General features: G+C 57.0%; 1 protein-coding gene across 1 annotated transcript in view; it reads left to right on the top strand.

Moving 5' to 3' along the window:
* The window catches only part of NAV1 (neuron navigator 1), a 62,443-nt gene that overhangs the window by 10,829 nt on the left and 31,413 nt on the right, over nt 1-20,201 (top strand). The window lies entirely within an intron of this gene.

The raw sequence follows: 20,201 nt of genomic DNA, 5'->3' as shown, positions 1-20,201 counted from the left end.
TCTGAGGTGTGCAACCTGTGAGTGATGCCAATGTCCAGTGCCAGCCCGTCTGCCATGGCCAGTGTGTCCTCTCGGGTTCCCTGGCTCAGCCACGGTCCTGCCCGGTGGTGATCAGGTAGTTGCTGTAGGATTGCAGTCTTGGGGTCAAGACCACCTGGCTCTCAGTGCCAGGTGGACTCACTGGCACATCCTCTGAATCGGTCACTTGTCTGGTCCAGAGTGTCTTTTGTGGCACTGTGTACGTGACATTTGGTGCCCTGCATGTGTAGTGGCAGTGGCGTCCTGGGCTCTGTGTGTGTGTTTGGTGTTCCTGGTACCAATGACGGCGGTGTCCCTGGACAGTGTGTGTGTGTGTATGTGTGTGCAGTGTTCCTGGTACCGGTGTCAGCAGTGTTCTAGGGCCATGTGTATGTTTGGTGTTCCTGGTGCTGGTGACAGCAGTGTCTCTGGGCTGTGTGTGTGTGTGTGGTGTTCCTGGTACCGGTGACAGTGGTGAAGCTGCCGAGCCTGGATCCACTCGCTGGGTGGAGCGGGGGTGGCTCCGTCCTTCTGTGGCATCTGAGTCCTTGTCCTCTCCAGGCTTCGCACCTTGAGGGTGTCTCACGCAGAGCTGTGGGGATGCAGGAGGGCAGATACGGTGCTGTTCTGCTGTATCCCCCACCCTGCAAGTCACATCCTCCTCCAGGCACAGGAGGCAGCTCTCCCGAGGGGAGCCAGGGGAGGGGTTGCTGGTTCTCCGACTGGGAAGCGGTGAGCTTGGGAAGGCAGAGAATGTTCGAGGCCAGGAGCTCGGCCGGGAGGCTCAGCACTACCCCGTGGTGGGGTGGAGGGGCAGAAGGGGGAGTGGGGCTTTCCTATGATGCTGCATTGCAGCGAGGAGCGAGGAGCTGAGCGGGAGGGGAGCTGGGAAGGCAGGGATGCTTCAGCCGGGAAGCTGGAAAGGCAGGGGATGCTGCATTGCAGGGCTGAGATTAGAAGCTGTGCAAATGGAGATGTGCCTCTCAGGGTGGGTGTGATACTGAGGAGCGGTGCCCAGCGCCCGCCAATCTGCTGGTCCCTCCTCTAATCCATTTCTTCCACATTTTGTTTCACTCCAGCTTTTCTCTCGTTCCTTGTGCTCATATTTGTCTTGTTCAATTGAGGCAGTAATGTATTTTTTATTAATTCAGGAGAAGGGCTGAGATTCATCTCCCACTGGAAGGAGCTGCTGGAATCCACGTAGGGAAGCTGAGCAGAAGCTCAGCGCAGCTGGGCAGGACATTTTCCTTGATCCTAAGAGCAGCCTTGGATAAGGGAGATGGCTCCAGAGCCTTGTGGTCCTGGTGCAGGGGCCAGCGCAGCATGTGAGCTCCCTGGAGGGGGGACTTGGGCAGACCATGGGCACACACATGCCCCTGTGCTGCCCAGTGAAATGCAGGTGTGTCCTGCAGCTGGGACATGTGCCTCCACCTCCGTGAACATGTGAGCGTGCCAGTGCACTGGGAGCACGGGCTTTTCCACCTGGCGTAGGCATCGGTGGTGCTTACTCACTCCACATCCCTCCAGTGTCCTGTCAGCCTTGTCTCTTTCCTGAGCTCTCCTGCTCATCCAGTGGTGGGTGCTTTGCAGCCCTCCCCTGCCCACATACCTGTGAGGGTCTGGCCTCAAGCATCTCCCTGAAATTACAGAAGGAATTTATGGCAAATCCAGGAATCAGTATCTGACGACGTAAAGGCAGGCCTGCTCTGCCTTTCCCTCAGGCTGGATCTTGCCCAGTGGGTAGGGAGGGGATGGTGAGCTGGCTAGGAGGGACCCAGGAGCTGCCTTTCAGTGAGGAACTGAAATTGAGGGTTTGAGCCCCGCTTACGAAGCCTCGGTTCCCTCGGCAGGTTGTGAGCCTGACTCACAGCCGCAGGTGACGCAGCGGGAGGGCTGGGCCCTGTGCCAGCTCCCTTGGCTCACCAACCAGTCGGCTTCGGCTGTGGGATGGGAACCTCTCTTGCTCGGTGAGCTGGAAGAATGGCTCATGGCTGAGATCCTTGTTGGAGCTGCTGGAGGTTGTGTCGTTTTCATGCAACTCTGGAAAATGGGCAGAGCTGTGCTATGGGTGCTGTAGCCTGTGCTTTGTGGGCTAGAGGGGAAAATCACAGAACTATAGAAAGATTTATGTTAAACCATTAAAGATCATCTTGTTCCAAACTCTCTCCATGGGCAAGGAGACCTTCCACTCTCCCAGGTTGCTCCAAGCCCCGTCCAGCATGGTCTTGAGCACTTCCAGGGATGGGGCAGCCACAGCTTCTCTGGGCAACCTGTGCCAGGGCTTTATCACCCTCACGGGGAAGAATTTCTTCCTAATCTCTAATCTAACCCTATTCCATTCAATATAATGCTGTTCCCCCTAACTGCAGCTTGGCAGAGGAGCAGTGCCATGCCTTTAGCACCAGGGAAAGGTGGAACCACCTTTATTTCTCATGCCAGCCCTGCTGGGTGCCAGCCTGCGTGGTTGATATCTGGGGGTACTGCATGTCCCACCTCTGTGCATCTTGTGCAGGGTTGTGTCACCAAGAGTGACAAAGCTGGCAGTGAGACCCTGCGTCCAGACAAGCTTCTTCAATAGCACCCAGTCCTGGCCAAACCCAGCCCTTACTGGCTCTACTGGGAGCCCAGACTGACTGAAGCTTTACATCTCTGTGCTTTGTCATGGTCCTGAAGCATCCCCAGGGCCAGCTCTGCCCCAGCCTGGCTCTCCTAGTTCCACGAGCTGCTGTGAAGCACACTCAGAGCTGCAGCGCAGGTACAGCTCTGTCGCAGGCTATTTTTAGCATGTGAGCTTTCGGCATCGCCGTGCGCTGAGAATAACTCACTGAGGAGACACCGCTCAAAATCACGTGTCCGCCCCCCGTGTGCAGCATCGCCGTCGTCTCAGGCTTCCCACGTGTCAGCGTGGAGTCTGTCTTGGTCTTGTGCCAGCCCAGATCAACACAAGAACAGGTTTACCCCGGTGTTTTTTCTGGCCTGGGGGTTCAGCTGGTTTGGCATAGCAGGGCCGTGTGGCCCCATCCTCGGCAGGATCCGCCTTTTGCGGGGAGCACAGTGGGGAGCAATTTGGGCTCCATAAAACCCACCCCACGGAGAGCAGCCCTTTTGTGGCCCAACATGTGAGATGTGGGTGCTGGCAGGGAGGGATGTGCTTGGGGAGCACAGGAACCTGCTCTTCGGGCTGGAACCTGTGATGGTGAAACTCATCAGCTGAATGAACCCCTCGGGCTGGAAGCGTTAGGGCTGCCGGGGTATTTCCAGTTCACTTTATCTCTGGCTTGGTGTTATATTTCCAAGCAGATGCAAACAAGTGGAAGAAGAGATAGTGGCTAATTCATATTGATCCTTATGATGCGGGAGCTCACCGAGGTGAGCTGGGGCTGGCAGAAAACACGCTGTGGGCCATTGGATGGGGCCACTGCGTCCCTCCCTGGCCTGTTCCTGGTGTGGTGCCGCAGGGGACACGTTTTCAGCCTCGTGGATGCCTGCTCCCACATCCTGAGGTTTATCCCAGCTTTGGTGGTTCAGAGGCTGGAGGCAGCTTTGCCAGGGTGGGTCCAGAGTCATGGGCCGACCCAGCAGTGGTGAAGCCAGGCAAGGCAGGGTTGTTTTTGCAGGCTCCAAGGTGGGGGCACTGCTTTGCGGGAGGAGGGGCAACTGGGTTCCCCCCATGTTAAAAGCATGAGGAAAGGCATTTGACAGATTGTGGCTGGGACCTGGGACTGTCCTGCTCTGGCAGGGCAGGACCTATGTGGGACCGTGTGTGCTGTGTCTGCCGTGGCTGCAGGACCCCTGGCCACACAGCTGTGGCCCTTTGCAACCTTTAGCCTCCAGACTGCCACTGCACCAAGGGAGTGATGAGGAGATGGCTCCAAACTCCCAACAGGCAGAGCAGAAGCAAGGGAAATAATGAAATTCAACTTCTTTCCATCCCAGAAGGGAGAACGGACAGATGATGTCCTGGAAATGTTGCTGCCATGAGCCTGGAGAAGCATGTGCTGAATCCCAAGGAGCTGGCCTCTCACAGGAGCTGAGCTTTGTGGGGCTTGGTGTGGCTGCAGACCTAAGGGTGGGAGTAAATTGAGTCTGCCTGTGTTGGTGCTTGATGTGGGGCTTTCTGTCAGATCAGAGCAGGGCAGGGCTGCTGGAGGGAAGTGGCTGTGGGACATTGATGGGGACAACCCCTGGGCTTCTCTCTGGTGCTGCTTCAGCCACTGGGCATGGTGGAAGGTGGCTGCCCTGCACTCCTGCCTCTCCTGGATGCCAGGTTTGTTTAAAAGTGTAACAAAACCCCTTCCAGGTAGTTGGGGTCACCCTGGACATGCATTGCACCTCAGAGTGGACAACGAAGAGGGGTCCTGGGAGCAGAGGTACCAGTGCACAAGGGACGTGTTGGCTTCTTGTAGTGGTAGTTTCTCTCCCAAATAACACGCATGTAGACTTGGCATGGGGTTAAAATCCTGCTTGGGCTCGAGAACGTGTTGTGTGATCGCTGGCCAAGGGGAAGCACCGGCATTTGCCTGACTCCCAGCCGCAGACCTGAGTCTTCTCTGCCTCAGGCTGTGCGTAGCCTGGAGCTCACAGATCATCACTGCGTGGTCCTTTGTCAAATTCCATTTTGATGTCTCACCCCGGGTGGTTTGAGGCTGGATTTATCACTGTCTGGACCTCCTGTCTCCCAGTGTGGGGCGGTTAAATGCATCAAAAGCCAGCTGTGTCCTGACCCTGCAGGGAGGAGCAGCACCCAGAACCAACCCCAGGGCTCCTGCTCCTCGGCCCTGTGCTCTCAGTGACACAGGCACGGGGGATGGGACAGCGAGGGGCCCTGCCCTGCATGGTGCCTCATCCTTCTCCCCAGGACTCATCCCTGTTTCAGGGATGCAGGAGGGACAAAGCTGGTGTCCTTCAATACTCCAGACTGAGCACAGCAGCCATTTGGGGGCTGATTTACCAGCGGATCAAGACCCTCCCTCCTTACAGGCCGGAACATCTGGAAGAGGGCAGGCACTCCAGCAGCAGCACCTCCAGCCATCTCATTTCCATTTCCCTGAACCCTTTTAGCTGTGCTTTCATTGTACTGTGCCAAACAGCATCCCAGTGCTGCTGGAGCACTAATATCCATCATCTGGCTGCAGTCTGTAGAGCGCTCAGAAATTTGGTGCTATTTTCAGTGAAGTTTTCCAAGTTGAGCTTATTGGCTCATTGGCATCTGCTCCCAGATGTGGCTGGTTCCTGTGAGGGGAGGGGAACAGCCCCGCTCATAAAGCAACATGGGGAATGAGTGAGGGAATCTCATCCTGCAGCCTGGGAGAAGCTTTTGGGGCTGTGCAGAGCAGGGCCTGGAGCTTGGGATTTTAAAGCTGCTCCAAAAACCCTCCGCAAGCAGAATTTGCAGTGGGAGGTCGCCCGTCAGATATTAGTGGTGGGGAAAGTACAGTAACCTGAGGGCAGGATTCGATCTCAGCTCGCCTGCTGTTTGCACCACCAGGCACTTCCCACCCTGCTCACTTTCGAAAGGGAACAGCAGGTAATAAATTTTCTGGGGTGATTTCCTTGGCAAACAGTCATTGCGCTGAAATGGGTGAAACTCTTGGGATTCCCGCAAACCTCCCTGCCTGGAAGCGAGGCATGAGCGCTGGCAAAACGGAGCACAAACCCTGAGCTCCAAATCAAAAGTAAATTTACAAAGCAGCTTTTCCTGCCTTGCATTCCCAAGTGGAGCATGGTGATGTGTGCCGTGCTGCCTTTCAGACCTGGCTGCTCTGTGCTGCAGCGTTGACCGGCGGGGCGAAGCCGCGCTCCCTTTGCTCTGCTCCCCGTTTGTCCATCGCTACATTCCGGGGGCAGAGGGGCTGGTTTGTTTTGTGGCTGACATCCTCATTCCTTTTGTGGGAATAAAGCAAACTGTGTTTGGTTGAGATTCTCTATAGCTTCAAAGTCAAATCAAATTCGGGTTGCCAGCTTCTTTTTGTATTGCGGGAGCTGCCTGTTTTCCATCCCAAACCATCCATGTTTTGCAGCTCAATAGCACATCCCAGACAATGGCTTTAGAAATCAGACGCCTGCATTTTGGACCCACAGTGCTGAGGCAACGCCAAGTGGTGCATAGGGTGCCAGAATTCATGCACATGGGGAGAGAGAAGGAAGGGGAAGAAAAACTTGCTCCAATGGGGTGTTTCCAAGGAGATCATGGTAATGATCTTCCATTTCCATATAGGTTTTCATCCACTGGCAGAGTGTGCTCGCTTGTAAGCCGATGTTAAACATGTCCTGTGTGCAGAGTGCAGCAGCTGTCCTCAAAATGCACACTGTTGTGGGGAAGCTCTGGAGCAGCAGAGTGGGATCAGCCTGGGGTGGTAGTAACCTATATAAGACTACAGGGATGTTCAGGGATGCAGGAAGGGATATTAGGAAGAAATTCTTTCCTATTGCCCAGAGAGAAGCTGTGGCTGCCCCATCCCTGGAAGTGTTCAGGGCCGGGTTGGATGGGGCTTGGAGCAGCCTGGTCTAGTGGAAGGTGTTAGATCAAGATGGTTTTTTAGGTCCCTTCCAACCCAAACATTCTATGATGTTTCTGTGTCCCTGCCCCGCAGGGTATGGGAGCGACCTTGGCTCTGCGTAACGTCATCTGGGCACCTCTTAGTCCTCCCCCAAATCAGTGTCCTATGTGGGATGTGCCTCATATCAGCCAGTGTCCAGCTCAGAGCTGTGTTGTGGCCAGACATGCTCTGGCACTTGGCTCTCTGGAGCAAGAGCCCTGTCAGGAGCTGTGCAGGTCTCTGGGAGCAGGGTGTCCCATCAGTGCTGGAGTGGGCTGTGTCCTTCATCCTTTTTTCCCCTGGCTGCCATGCTGGAGGAGCTGTTTTAGGCCAAGGAGGATCTCAGGACTCTGAGGAGGGTCAGTGAGGCTGCATCCACTGCTGGAGTGTGCAGGAGGTTGGTTAATATACGATATTCCCTTGTCCTTCCAAGTGCCTCACGCTTTCCAAGAGCAGGAAGGCGAGTCTGGAGCTCTGCTTCTCCCCTGTGCTGAGATGGGTTTGCAAAAGCTACAATTTCTTCTGCTTTTTTTTCTTCCCTCTTTTCCTGCCCCAGCATTTTTCCCTGGCCTGATGAATTTTTAAACAAAAACATAGTGAGGAGAGAACAGGAGAGAGGGGAGAAAACTCAGGAGAGGACATGGGGAAAAAAGTCTGTTGTCCAAACCAGAGTGATTTCGAGTGGAAGTGAAAGTTTAGGCTGTGTTTTTAATTTGAAAATTCCCACTAATTTTAAGTCACTTTATTGACAGGAGAAAATACCTTTCCTAATGCTTTTTTAAATAAACCCTAGTTTTACAAGTAAAAGTGTTAGTAGTTATTTGAAAAATACAGTGGAATTATGGAAGTAAAAGGCAACTGCCGTGCTCTGTAATTCCCCCTGACTGTGCCAGGGGTCGGTGCTCCCTGGAGATGGGGGCTGAGGCTGGAGGAGAGGGACAGATCCCCTGCAGATGCCTCTGGGTGTTTGTCCCTCTGTTCACAAGGGATCGCAGCCACATGGTGGCTTTGCACAAGGACATATGTAGTTCCTTCCTGTTGGTGCAGGGCAGGGAGCAGAGGCAGGACTTTGGGTGCAGTGGGTCAGAATTTGGTCCGAATTGGAGCCCTCCAGCTGGAGAACTGGCTGCTTAGCACTGGAGAAAGTGGAGGAGTCAAGAAGGAGCATGAGGATGGAGGGGGGTGGAGGCAGGCGAGGGGGCTGGCTCCCAGTGCTGAGAGTCACCAGGGATTCGCCCACATTCTACCATCAGGAGGGCTTGCCTTGCTCCATAAGCTGGGCTCTGAGCTGGGCTCTGACAAAAGTCATCTGGAGAGTTTGGATTGCTGATGAAGTCGTGCTGTGTCCCACCAACGCCGAGGCCAGAGCCGAGCGCTGGGACCAACCGCTCCTGCTGCCCTCCCTCGGGCCGGGCTGGTTTCCCAGGGCCATCACCTTGGCAGGTAGATTGAGTGTTGTTGGAAAACCAGCTTAAATCCATCTCTGTCACATAGTGCAGAGCAAAGAGAGCTCCTTGCAGATCTCATTGTATGTCAGGCTGGAACAGAAAAAGAAACATTTTATGGTAATTTTTCAATGACTTTCCAATTTTTTTTTCTTGGTAAGCTGTCTGCAATCACTTACAGTGTTCCTGAAGGGATTAATTACTCACTGGAGCTCATTGTGCATATTTCATATTCTGAGCCGTTGGATGTGATGCCTGCCTTGGATCGAGCAAGGGGTCACATGGCATTTCTTTTTCCATCCTTTCTCCCCTGTTCTGTTGTATCTGTCAGGCTCCTGGTGTGAGCGCTCCCTGTTGCTGCTGCGGTGGGTGCTCAGTCAGAGCGCTGCACGTGATCCTGATTTCCCTGCTCCACGCTCCTTTTTCAGGGGACCGCAGCCAGAAGAAGACAAATCACTTCCTTGTTTGAGTGACTTTTGGCTGATGCTTTCCCCCAAGCTGTAGTGTTGGCTCGGCTTCTCCCGCAGCGGTCGTGGCTCTGGGCTGTGCATCGTCAGTGCTTGGACAGGCCCCCGGAGCAAATCTGGGGAGAAGAGCTCAAGGCACATTGCAGAGCTACTTCCCACGGCGAAGAGGAATTGTGCCATGCAGGCAGCCATTGCTTGGAGCTGAGATGTCTTAGAGGGGATAAATCCCAGCAGTGGTGTAGCCATCCTCAGGAGCATGGCATTCCCGGGAGGGTCTGCCTGTGGGACAGCGCGTGCTGGCACTTTGGCAGCGTGGGGAATGGCATTGTCTCCAGCTTGGCTGGGGATCCCAAACTGTCCAAGCTGGGGTGTAACTCGGCGTGGTCTCAGCTTGAACAGATCCTGCAGCCTGCAGGGAATGGGGCTTGTTGGTGTGCGGGATGTGGAGGCGAGCGGCCGCTCTCCCGTTCTGCCCAGAGGCTCATGGCTGCTGTCATCACATGTCACTCAGCCCTTAGTGTTGGCAGTGCATAATGAGGGCGGCCACAGGAGCTGGCACATGGTGGAGAGTCCAGAGGCTCCACTGAAATCTGTCCTAATGGTGCCAGTGCCTGTTTCAGAGCATTTTCTGCCCTGCCCTTCTCTGGCACTGCCAAGCCCCCACTAAAACTTGGACTTGCAGGTGGAACAGCAGCTCTTTGCACTGAATAGTAAAGTGTGTCACAGAATCAGAGAATATGCTGAGTTAAAAGGGACCCACAGGGATCATGGAGTCCAACCCTTAGCCTGGCACAGGACCACCCTCAAGAGTCACACCATGTGCCTGAGAGGATCATCAACGTCCCTCCCCTCACCGTAATGCAGGTGATAGATTGGAAGTGAAGAACACACTTCTTTCATGCTGCCCCCCAACCCCCTGGGGTGCCTGGGGTGCCTGGACTGAGTGGCGGCTCCCATGGGGTGACCAAAGAGCTTTCTGGTCCTAAGTGTACCCTTCCTTCCCACGGCATACCCAGATTTCCTGAAGGAGACAGGATGTTCCTTCTCTGCAAATCACCTTTAGTGAGAAAAGTGCAACTGCTGCTCAAGAAAACCTTTTCCTGGCGGTGGGGACCCTCCAAGGGCACTGTGAGGGGAGCAGCCAGTCTGGAAGCAGCCAGAGGACAGTGCAGGTCTGCCGAGCCCTCGTCCCTGTGCTCCTCTCCCTGCGCTGGGGAACCATCAGCACTAAGAATAGATCGTTTATTCATCCACATCCCTCTCCCTCTGAAGAGTGCTCGAGGCACTGCACAGCAATTAACACAAGTTTGTAATAGCTCTGGCAGATCGGCAGCGTGGCCTTTGCTGCCAGTGGTTCTGAGGATGGATGGGGGACTCTGGTGCTGCTGAGCTCCCCGGCAGACACCTGGCACCTCCTGGCACCTCCCTGGCACCTCCCTGGCACGGGGGTGTGAGGCAGTGCTCTGATGTGGCAGGATGGATGCCGGGTGTGGAGCTGCAAGATGGGAAGAGACATGTGGAGCTGGTGCTAGTGGGGAGAGGAGCAAGCTGTGGAGTGAAGCGGGGTGCAGTGCCCTGTACCCATGACTGCAGTGGGGGTGGCTCTTGGGAGCTGGCACAGCAGGCAGGGGAGGTCACCTGCACTGATTTGTGCCACGCTGGGCTCTCCACTGAGTTATCAGGATGTCTCATCCCGCTTCTGGGCTCGGGGCATGGGGGACCTCGGGGACAAACAGAGGATTGTTGTTGTCATTGTGTTGCTGTCAGAACCATGGTGTCCTCTTCAAGCAAACCTCCTGCCACTCACCATGCACAGCTTCGTCTTTGGGAGAGCTGGGGGGGTTTGCTTTGTGGTGAACATGAGCTGGGCAGCTGATGGGGCAGACTGAAGGAACCCCATAATCTGTGATGTGCATGTTGGTCCTCATCCCTACCTGGGCCACTATGGCAGATGCTGCTGCGATTTTCAGGAGGAAACTTGCCTCAGTGCCTGGTAGGACCAGCACCTTCAGGCACCCCAGCAGTGCTTGCCCACCCCAGTGCCAGGGGACCACAGGTGCAGGGAGACCCCGAGCCTTTCGGGATCCTGGTGATCATATGTGCATATTGTTTCCGGCTCCCTGCAGGCTGCTACGCCTGGTGCCAGAGTGAATTTGGCACCTGGCCCTCCTGCGAGGCTGGGGAGGGGAGAAGAAAGGCTGAGTCGTCCTTGCTTTAGGCAGGAGATTCAATTTCCCCCGGGCGGGCACAAAGGCCGTTTATCTCCGGAGCAAAGCCCTGGTAACCACAGGGCAGAGCGTGAAGGGCTGATTAGGGGCTGCGTGAGGAGGGGCGCGGAGGTCGCGTGCAGGCACTTCCCTTCCCATTTCCAGGACTTTCCATGGTAATGGCTCCTATTCTCCTCCGTTGTTAGGACGTCACTCACACGCAGCTCCAACGACATCTGTCAAAACATGTCCCCCCTGTCCTTGGCGCTCCCGGAGAAGAGGGATCCGTTTGCCCCCTAATGAGCCTGACATCAATTAATCATCAGCCTTAAAAATTAGCATTGTGGCAGTACACATTGGAGGAAAAACGATTCCCTAGATGGAAGCAAAAATAGCCTGGGTTATCTCCCTCCTCCCACGGGGAGGTGGCAACAATAGATCCACTAACGAGCCTAGAACTCATTAAACTGGGTTTGCCCCCTGAGGTGCTCTGCCTCCTGCCCCAGCTCTTCTCTTGAGGGGCTCTTGGGGGACTCTCTCGTGCAATGGCTGATGACCTTCCACGGGGTCTGGTCCTGCTGCAGCTGGACTCTTGTGGCTGGTGTCCCCTGGGCTTTGCAGAGAGTCCAGGGTGAGCTTGAACTGCTGAGCCCCTTCCCGAAGCTGAGGGTTTGGAGGGGAGCAGCACTGCTGGGGTGTTGTTCCTCTGGAGTGAAGGATGCTCCTTCCCAGCTGGTGCTGCTGGGCTGGGACTGGGCTTCAGCCACAAGGACATATCCCACTCAGGGTGGGTTGTCCCTTGTCCTTCTCCAGAGTGAGCTCTGAGCAGCACTGGTGCCCACAGCAGCTTAGTAAGTACCAGCTCCAATATTCAGGAGCTCAGCAGTGGGTTGGAGATCTCCAGAGACTCCCTGTCTGTGGGGTGACGGGGGCAAACTTCCCTGGAGGCTCATGATGAGTTACTCTTTGTGCCCATGCCATGCTGGGATTTTCCATGCTTGGAGCTGCTCTTCCTTGCTCCCAGGTGAGCTGTAACCCCAGGGAGCAGCTCTGCCACCTGTAGCCTCCACGGGTGCCCTTCCACGTAACCACCCCTGGTACTTGGGAGGTGGCTGCATTTTGGGTCCGTTTGGGTGGCTCTGATTGCTCAGTGCAGAGCAACTCCACAGGCTGCAGCTGGCAGGGAAGCCGGGGAAGACATTTTGCATTCCTGCTGGAGACACATGAGGACTCTTTGGCTGATCTGGTGATGGACAGACAGACCAAGTGTCTACCAGAGCCCAGCTGAGGCCAGGGAGAATTGTGTTTGCAACGCATTGCTCTGCACAAAGCTCGCAGTCACAAGGCGAGGGGGACAAAAGGCTCCCTGTTTGCGCCGTCCCAGTGGGTGCAATTCCAACAGTTAAAAAGCAAATGTGAGTTGTTTGTCTCCATGAATATAAAGCTTCCCCAAGCATGGCCGTATTCTGGCTGGGAATGGGGAGTTTGGCTCCGCTAATGACTGTTCTCCTGCAAAACGGAGCCAACTCAAGCCAAGAGCTGCCCGGCTGGGCCCTTCCCCGCCAGCCCTGGTGCAGGGACATGGGCTGGGGTGGGGACAGGCTCTGAGGTCTGATAAACGCCCTTTCAGCCAGGCCTGGGTGCCCAGCAGGGAGCAGTGGGCAGGGGTGGGTGGGTGTGGGGACCTTGGCCTTTTGTACCCAGAGGTGACTGCCACTCGTGAGCACCCTGCCAGCACCTGGGACCTTCTGCCATGTCCTCAGCAACAGGGAACCCCAGGCAGGGGGGCATCAGATCTGCTGATTTGGGGCGTCTGACTGCGAGTCCAAGGGCTGCTGTCACAGGTTGGGACCTTGAGTCATGTCTCTCCATACCTGGGCTTGGGTGCTGCCCTGCTCAAAGGAAAGCCTGTGAATCCCCACGGCCCTGGGTTTTCACCAGAGTTTTTATTCCCAGACCAATTGGAGAAGGAAGGGGATGGTGTGCATGGCTGGAGGTGCAGTGGTACAGGACAGAGTGCCAGTGATGTGCCTGGTCCTGATCTGCCTGGTTGTGCTGGGGTGGGGACAGGCTGTTGTGAAGCTGCTGTGGGGCCTGGGGTGAAAATGGGTCTGGGAGGAACGACACTGGGGCTTGGGGCATGGACACATCCACACCCTCTCCGTGGATGATCCCCAGCAGTGATGCAGCTGTTGAGATGTCACCAGTGCCAATGTGGAACGAGCACTGTGGACAGCTGCCTGTGGCTCCCCTGGGGGCCTGCAGTGCTTGACCCCTGTGTCCATGGCAGCCAAGCTGAGCTGAGCACAGCCCATGGGCATCTTCACCCTTGCCCAAGGGTCTTCTCCTCCCTGGCTGCTCCTGCATTTGCCCCATCCTCCCCTTGTCTCTCTAGGCCGTGGGGACTTTGGAGAAGGGCTGTGCACAGCGAGGGAGGGTTGTTATGGGGGAAGGACATGGCTGTGACCAGCACAGGCCTTGTGCCCTCCCTTCTCTACAGGGCAGTCAGCTTGGTCCTTCAGATGCCGTCAGCAGTGGGTGCAGGATTCCCCCTGCTCCCACATTCCCCTCCTCCACCAGGCAAAGCTTGGAGTGGGAGCTGGCGACGTCCCCAGATGTAGGGCACATCTGGAGGGCACCGAAGCAGTTAAGTGAAGGGATGATTTGTGCTATAGAAACCCGCAGTTCCTTCCTTTGATCCTCTGAATCAGCCCATTGCCTCCTTCACATAAAGCCCCATTTAGCTCCGCTTTTCCCAGTAAGTTTGAAGGCGGTCGCGGCTGGTGGCTCCTCGGCAGCAGAGGAGCCCGGCTTTCTCTTCTGCTGAAGCAGAATCAGGTGAAATCTCTATGGCAACTGGCAGATGACAGGGAGTCTTGTTGCCTTGGAAATGAGGCAAGGCAAAAAAAAAATAAAACAACCACCCAAAAAGAGCCATCTGGAATTTTGAATTTCCACAATGTCCAACCTGCGTCTGGTGGTGTGTGGGGAGCGTGAACCCGCTGCCGCCGGCTGTTCCGGGGCCCCCGTGCTGGGGCCTGACTGTGCCTTCTGCCTCACCCTGGGGGTTTGGGTTTTTTTTTTTCCTCTCTCCCCCACTCTCTGGCTTTTTTTTGTTTTGTACAGGGTCTGCAGCATTGCCCTGAACGTCTGCTGGTGGCTGTTGCAAAGGTGTTGTATGTGGAGCATTTAAGGTGCTGAAACCCCCAGGCTGGACACAACTGTGCCTTGTTGGGGGTCAGCATGGTGCTGGCACACCCTGATAATGCAGAGCCCTGGGGAGGACAGGAAGCTCTTGGGGGAAACTGAGGCACAGAGCGCTGCCTGACCCGTCTGACCCCGCTCTGTCAGCTTAGCACAGACCCCAGGTGCAGTGACCGCTGGTGACGCTGTCTCCATGTGCCCGAGGCCATGGGGCTGTCAGCAGGGAGTTAATGTCACCGTGTGTGCTGCTGTGTGTGCTGGTGTCCAGAGGCTCGCGGCACCCCTCGGAGCATGAATCCAGTCCACCTGCCATCCCTCTCCTTCCCAAGCTGCACAGGCACTTCCATGGGTTATTTTAAAGACCCACAGTGCTGGGAATGGGGGTATTGGGATGCTCCCAGCTCCTTCAACGTTGCTTTGGAGGCAGCTGTGGCACTGGGATGTGGAGTGCCAGGTGCAGGAGCAGGGTCTGTCCCAACACAGGGGATTTTGGACTCCTCTGGCTCATCAGTGCAGGGGAACAGAGGGCAGCACGGAGGTGGGATGCACAGACACGGAGCAGCTAGAGGCTTTGGAGCTGGAAAAGGAACTGTGGTTTGGACGTGCAGGTGGGGTGGTTTGGGGCCAAGTGCAGCATCCATTGAAAGAATAACCCGCAAATGGGCTGGAGGCCCGGCCTGGATCCTCCAGCGGGTTCACTTGGAAACTTGTGTATGGGAGAGACCCAATTAAGTAGATTTATGGCTGCTCTAGCCTGAGAAAGTCTGAATCCCTTTTAAAAGCTTGGCTCACTGGAGCCAGACAGGGTCCAGACTCCAGGTCTTCCAGCCCTGCCCTTGTTACGAGCAGCAATTCACAAGGCTTAGCAGCCGCGATTGCCCCCGAAGTGCTGATTCGGCCGAAGTCCCGGCCTGTCACTGCTGCACTGCTGCTTATTGTCTGCTCTCACCTGCCAGCGGGGAGATAGTGGCTCCCTCCCACAGCGTGGGGCTGCCCCAGCCTGCACTGGTGGCAGTGGTGGGGATGGTGGTGGTGGTGGGGATGGTGTGGCGATGGAGATGGTGTGGTGACAGGGAAGGTGGTGGCAGTGATGGGGATTGTGTGGGGATGGGGATGGTGGCAGTGATGATGACTGTAGCGATGGGGATGGCTTGGTGATGGGGACGGCGAGTGCAGGCTTCCTCACCTGCTGCAGCCACCCCCGAGCCTCCGGTAGAGATGTTGTTTTGCAGAAAGGTCCATTCAGCAAGGTGTGACACATGGGGTGGCTGTGCCAAAGTGGGGTCCTGTCACCGTTCCTCCTCTGGCTGTGTTCTTGAAGGGGCTCCCTGGGGGACTCAGGTCCTGTGGGGCACACGCTGTCCCCACAGCGCTGCCCACTGTAACCCCCTTGCCTCCTCCAGTGGTTGCTGCCTGGCCTCTCCTCCCCTGACCAAGGGCAAGCACAGGATATTCTGGGCTGTGTAAAATCTCCTCCCTCAGCCTCGCAAGGCTACATGTGGGGCAGCACCATGTGCAGAGCTTGGCCTGCCCTGGTGGAGTCATGGATGGGGACCTCAGGTACCTGCAGCATCCTCTGCATGTCCCCCCTCCCCGATGGCAGAAGGCTGTTCCTCCATGTCCCCAGGTAACAGCATCTCTGGCTCCTCCAGGCTGGGGACTGCTGCCTTCATCCAGGGAATGGTGTCCATGCTTTTCCCCATCGGTCCCACCCTGCCCAGGGTGGTTCAGAGGCACCAATCAGCTGTCTGGGTACCTCAGTACCCTGTTACCAGAGTGCTGGATGGCACAGGGCTTCCAGCCCTGTCCCTGCCCCTCAGGGAGCAGGACCCTCTTCTGGCACTGCTGCGGGGGATGTGGGGCTGGCAGCCAGCCCTGGGCTCACACCAATGAAAGCAATTAAACCAGGAGTGTTAATGAACTGTCTGCCTTCTGGGTGGGGCAGCAGGTTTGCAGGAAAGGGGGAGATGCACACCCAGGGTGAGTGAGGGTGGAAGATGTGCTCTGCCAGCCTGAGTGCCCTGGGACATCTTCTGAAACAGCAAAATGCTGTCTGGGCTGATTCATTCATAAATGGGGAGCCTGGGCTGGGGCAGATGGAGGGAGCAGTGTGTCTGCACGAGGGTTCGTGGAGCCGGGGAGCGCGGCTGGGCTGGAGGAGGCTCATGGCCCTGCGAGAATGGGTTTTATTAGAGAGTTTATTAGTGGATTTTTCAATGTGCTGGAAGGAATTGAGCAACCAGTTAAAAATGTTTCTGGGCCTGGGGAAATTCGTTGCAGCTACTGTGGAATAGGGGCCCACCAGAATGACTCAGGAACACCGTAAGGCCTTTCCCAGTGAGTTCCTGCTTGCTGCTGAAATCTTTGCTGGGTCAACAGGAGTCCTTTCTCAGTTGGATCTTCTGAAACGAGACCAGTTGGGTCGTGGGGGAAAGAAAACACATGTGAGTGCCACACTCACGCTGAGTGTATGAACACAGGCGCAGACAGTGCATCTCTGTGCAAACCTGGCACCCTTGTGCCAGTTTGGTGTCACGTCCTGCTGTCCCCCTGCCTGCATACGTGGGCACAGGCGTAGGTGACACACCTGCACACCCCCACACTTTTCTGTGGGCTTTTGCTGCCATGTGGCCCACAGATGAACATATGCATGATGCAAACACACACACGCGCGGGTTCCTGTGCCAAGGCACATGGGCCACACGTGTGCTACGGACGCAGCCCTGCCTAGCCCCAGTGGGAGCTGGTGGCCACATGCTCCTTTGAAATGAGCTGTCAGAGCCGTTTGGAGTTGATGATTTCCTCATTCCTTGGTGTACTTGGCCACGTCGGCAGAGCCCGTCTGCAGGACATGGCTGTGCCCCAAGATGAGGAGAGAGGAGCTGCTGCCACTCCCTCTGGGGGTGGTGGGAAGGGCTGGACATGAGTACAACCTGGGGCTCCCTGACCTTATCCAGCCATGGTTCTGTGCTGCCTGTCACAGTCAGACCCACAGCACATAGCACCGTGCCCTGAGCCAGCCCTTCGCAGCACAGCTCTCTCCTTCCTCCCTCTCCTCTTCTTCTTCCTCCTTGGCTGCCTCCAGCACTGCATCCCACCTTGCAGATGTTCCTTCTGCTGGCAGTGGTACCTGCTGCTGCCCCAGCTGTGCTGGGCAGGAGATGGGGGTGATGGGCAGCACGTGGGTTGGGGCACCAACGTACACTGAGTGTGTGTAACGTGCTGAAGGCCGTGCCAGGGAGTGCTGCAGGCACTGGGGTGGACGGGGGTGTGCTGGACCTTCCTGCCTCAGTTTCCCCATGTTCCAAGTGGAACCGTATCATGTTTGCTGATGTTTAAGAGAGTGCTGAGAGAGCTCTGTTGAGAAAGGAGCAGCTGGGGAGGCTGAGGGATCCGTGAGAGCTGCCCAAGGACAGCAGAGGGCATGGGCAAGGGAGACCCAACCTGGCACGGGGGCAAGTGACTTGGGCAGTGGGGCTTGGTGGCCCCAGTGCGGGGCTTGGGGACAGTGGCTCCACCTCTGCATGGTTGGAATGAGGCACAGGGCCAGAGCCAGCACCCCCTTCCCTCTCTAACAGTAGGATGGACAGAACCTGTGAGAGCAGTGGGAGCTGCTGAGGATCTGCAGGCTGGGCCAGAGCTGGGGCGGGAGAGACGCCAGTCCCTGAGCCTGCAGCCCCGGTGGAGAGGGGAACGCTGTGGGACACATCCCAGCCGTAGCTGCCTGGCCGAGACTGGGTGTCCAACTGACCCCACCACAGCACAGGCTGAGCCTTCTCTGCTGCTCCACATTTCAGCAGCTGGAAACATCTGGCTATGCAAGCTTGCTAAATCAATGCAGGGAGGAATCCAGCGTGCTCCTGCTGTTCCCACACTCCAGCCTCTCCCAACAGCTTGGGTTTCGACTCAGCTTCCGCATGTGGTGACTTGGCCAGCCCTGAGCCAGCCCCCAACCCCCTGCTGTCCCTGGGGAACAGGCTGCAGAGACCTGGAGTCACTGCCTGGCCAGCACTGTGGGGACAGACAGTGGCACTTCAGTGCTGGCAGTGGGATGTGTGCCAGAGGTGGGTGAGCAGCTCCTCCAGTCCTAGTTTGGCCCTTTCCTGCATGAGAGCTGCTGCTTTTCCTGGAGCCCAGAGTGACCTGGACTGTCACCCAAAAACTGGGGTAGTGTCATCCAGGCATGGATGGCCAGTGGTGTCATAGGGTGAAGCTGGGGATGCAGGTCAGTGCCACTGCCCTGAAACACCTGTCCCTGAGCCCTGGGATGCTGTTGCTCCCCGTGAGTGCCCCAGCTGCAGAGCAGTGCAGAGGAGGTGGCACCCCTGTGCTGGCCCCTCACTCGGGGCAGCTGGGGACACAGCGCAGGCTCGCCCCACTGCTCCTTGGATGGGGACGTCTGTAGCAGCCCCGCTGGCAGCGGCGCCCGGGGAGGAGGCAGCGCCAGGCCCCAGCGCTGGCTCGGTGCCTGGGGGAATGGCTGCGGGTGGCCATGGGGGAGGCAGTCGGGCTTTTGGGAGGGAGCCATGCCCGGGAGGAGCACACTGTCGAGCTGGCAGGGGGTGAGAGCCACTGCTGGCGCCAGGGGACAGCAGTGGCTCTTCATCCCATCGCGGTCTGTCCTGCCCTGGCGCGCAGGGCCACAGCTCTGCTGGGCTGTGCGTGCTGCCTTCTCTGGCTGCGGAAGCTGGGTGCTGGGTGACAGCACCCACCGAATGGGGCCAGGGGGAAGGAGCTAAGGGTGCTGAGTCCTTCCCTGGGGACACTGGTGGTTCTTTTATTGCTTTTCCTTGAGGTTCACATGTGTGTCCCCTCCTAAATCTCCCACTGCCCTACGGACTGCAGTGTGACGGCTGTGGACTTGGATGCAGGCTCCTACCCCGCCATTTCAAGCCTGAAAATCCATCTTTCCAGGCAACCCAGGCAGAGTCTGACAGCTTTGAGGTGCCAACATGACCTTTTCTGCCTGCCCCACCAGAGTGGCACAGTGTCCCCTTGTCCTTAGCTGCAGAGTGGGGTGGGTGCTGCCTCCAGCACTGAGGGCCCCTTGAGCCTCCCCTGTGCCCTGGCTCCGTGTGTGCAGCCACCTCAGCTCCATCATTCTGCCCGGACTGCCTGTGCATCCCCATCCTGTGGCTCTGGGGACCAGTTGGAGCCTCCGTGCCTTTGATTAACTCCTCCAACGTGCATGGGCCACAGTGGAGATTTAGTAATGAGTTAATAATGACTAGTGTCCTGCTGAGCCTGGTTCTGGGAGCTGGACTGGGGGGATCAAACACATGCAGGGCTGGGTGTCCTTTAAGTGATGGAGTGTGCTGGCCACGTTGGGTGCCCTATGGGCTCACCAGCCCTTTTACCTCTTCCACAACTGGCTTTAACCTGCTTGATTGAACCCGTCTCATCAGGGCTCTTCCTGCTTGTCACACCCTTCCAGGCTCATGCGTATATTGGAGCCGCTTCACTGGTCTGAGGTGCTCCTGCCCAGGCCAGTGGGTGACTGAGCCCGGGGGTGGGGCAGCATCACCCATGGGCACTTGTGGCGTGGCCGGTGTGTGATGAGGACAAGGGACACGAGCCCTGCTTGAGCACTACTGTGTGGCTGTGCCGTTGTGGGGAGCTGCCAGGGTGTCCCTCTGTGTGCCATCGGTGTCCCCCATCCCTGTGTCCCTGCAGCTGTGGTGTGTGCCATCGGAGTCCCCTGTTCCTGTCAGCCAGGATGTGTGCCAGTGGTGTTCCCTGTCCCTGTATCCCTGTGTCTGGGGTGTGTGCCGGCAGTGTCCCCAGTCCTTGTGTCGCTGCAGCTCATACGGTGCCGTTGCAAATCCCGAAGCACTGGTTGCCACGTTACATTAGGAGGAGCCACATCCCGTGTCCCTGGCGCCCACTGTCACTGCGGATCCATGGCAGGCTGCAGCTGAAAGGCCTGAAATCGGGGATCAAAGCCGCAGTGGCATGGCTGTTAGCGCCCAGGGTACACGCGGGTGGGGCAGGCACATGGGACTGGAGCCATGGCCCTGAGCCCACTGCCAGGGCGGTGCCAGGAACGACCCCCCTCCTCTGTGCGGGTGTCTGTGTTCACACACACCTGTGCAGGTGTGTCTGGGAGGTGTGCACACGCTTGTGTGTGCAGGTGTGTATGCACATGTATGTGGGTGTGCCTGTGTGTATCTGCACGTGTGTGCACAAGTGGTTGTGGTGCAGGTATATGCGTGTGCACATGTGTATTTTGGGGGGTACATGCCTGTGTGTATGTGTGCACACCTGTGCTGTGGGTCTGCACACCTGGAGAAGCTCCAGGGCAGCCAGAGCTAGGGGGTTCCC

This window comes from Lepidothrix coronata, unplaced genomic scaffold, assembly GCF_001604755.1.
Source record: "Lepidothrix coronata isolate B3197 unplaced genomic scaffold, Lepidothrix_coronata-1.0 Scaffold90, whole genome shotgun sequence".
Classification (NCBI taxonomy): domain Eukaryota; kingdom Metazoa; phylum Chordata; class Aves; order Passeriformes; family Pipridae; genus Lepidothrix; species Lepidothrix coronata.
The sequence above is the reverse complement of the archived record's forward strand: the minus strand, read 5'-3'. Positions and strand labels throughout refer to the sequence as shown.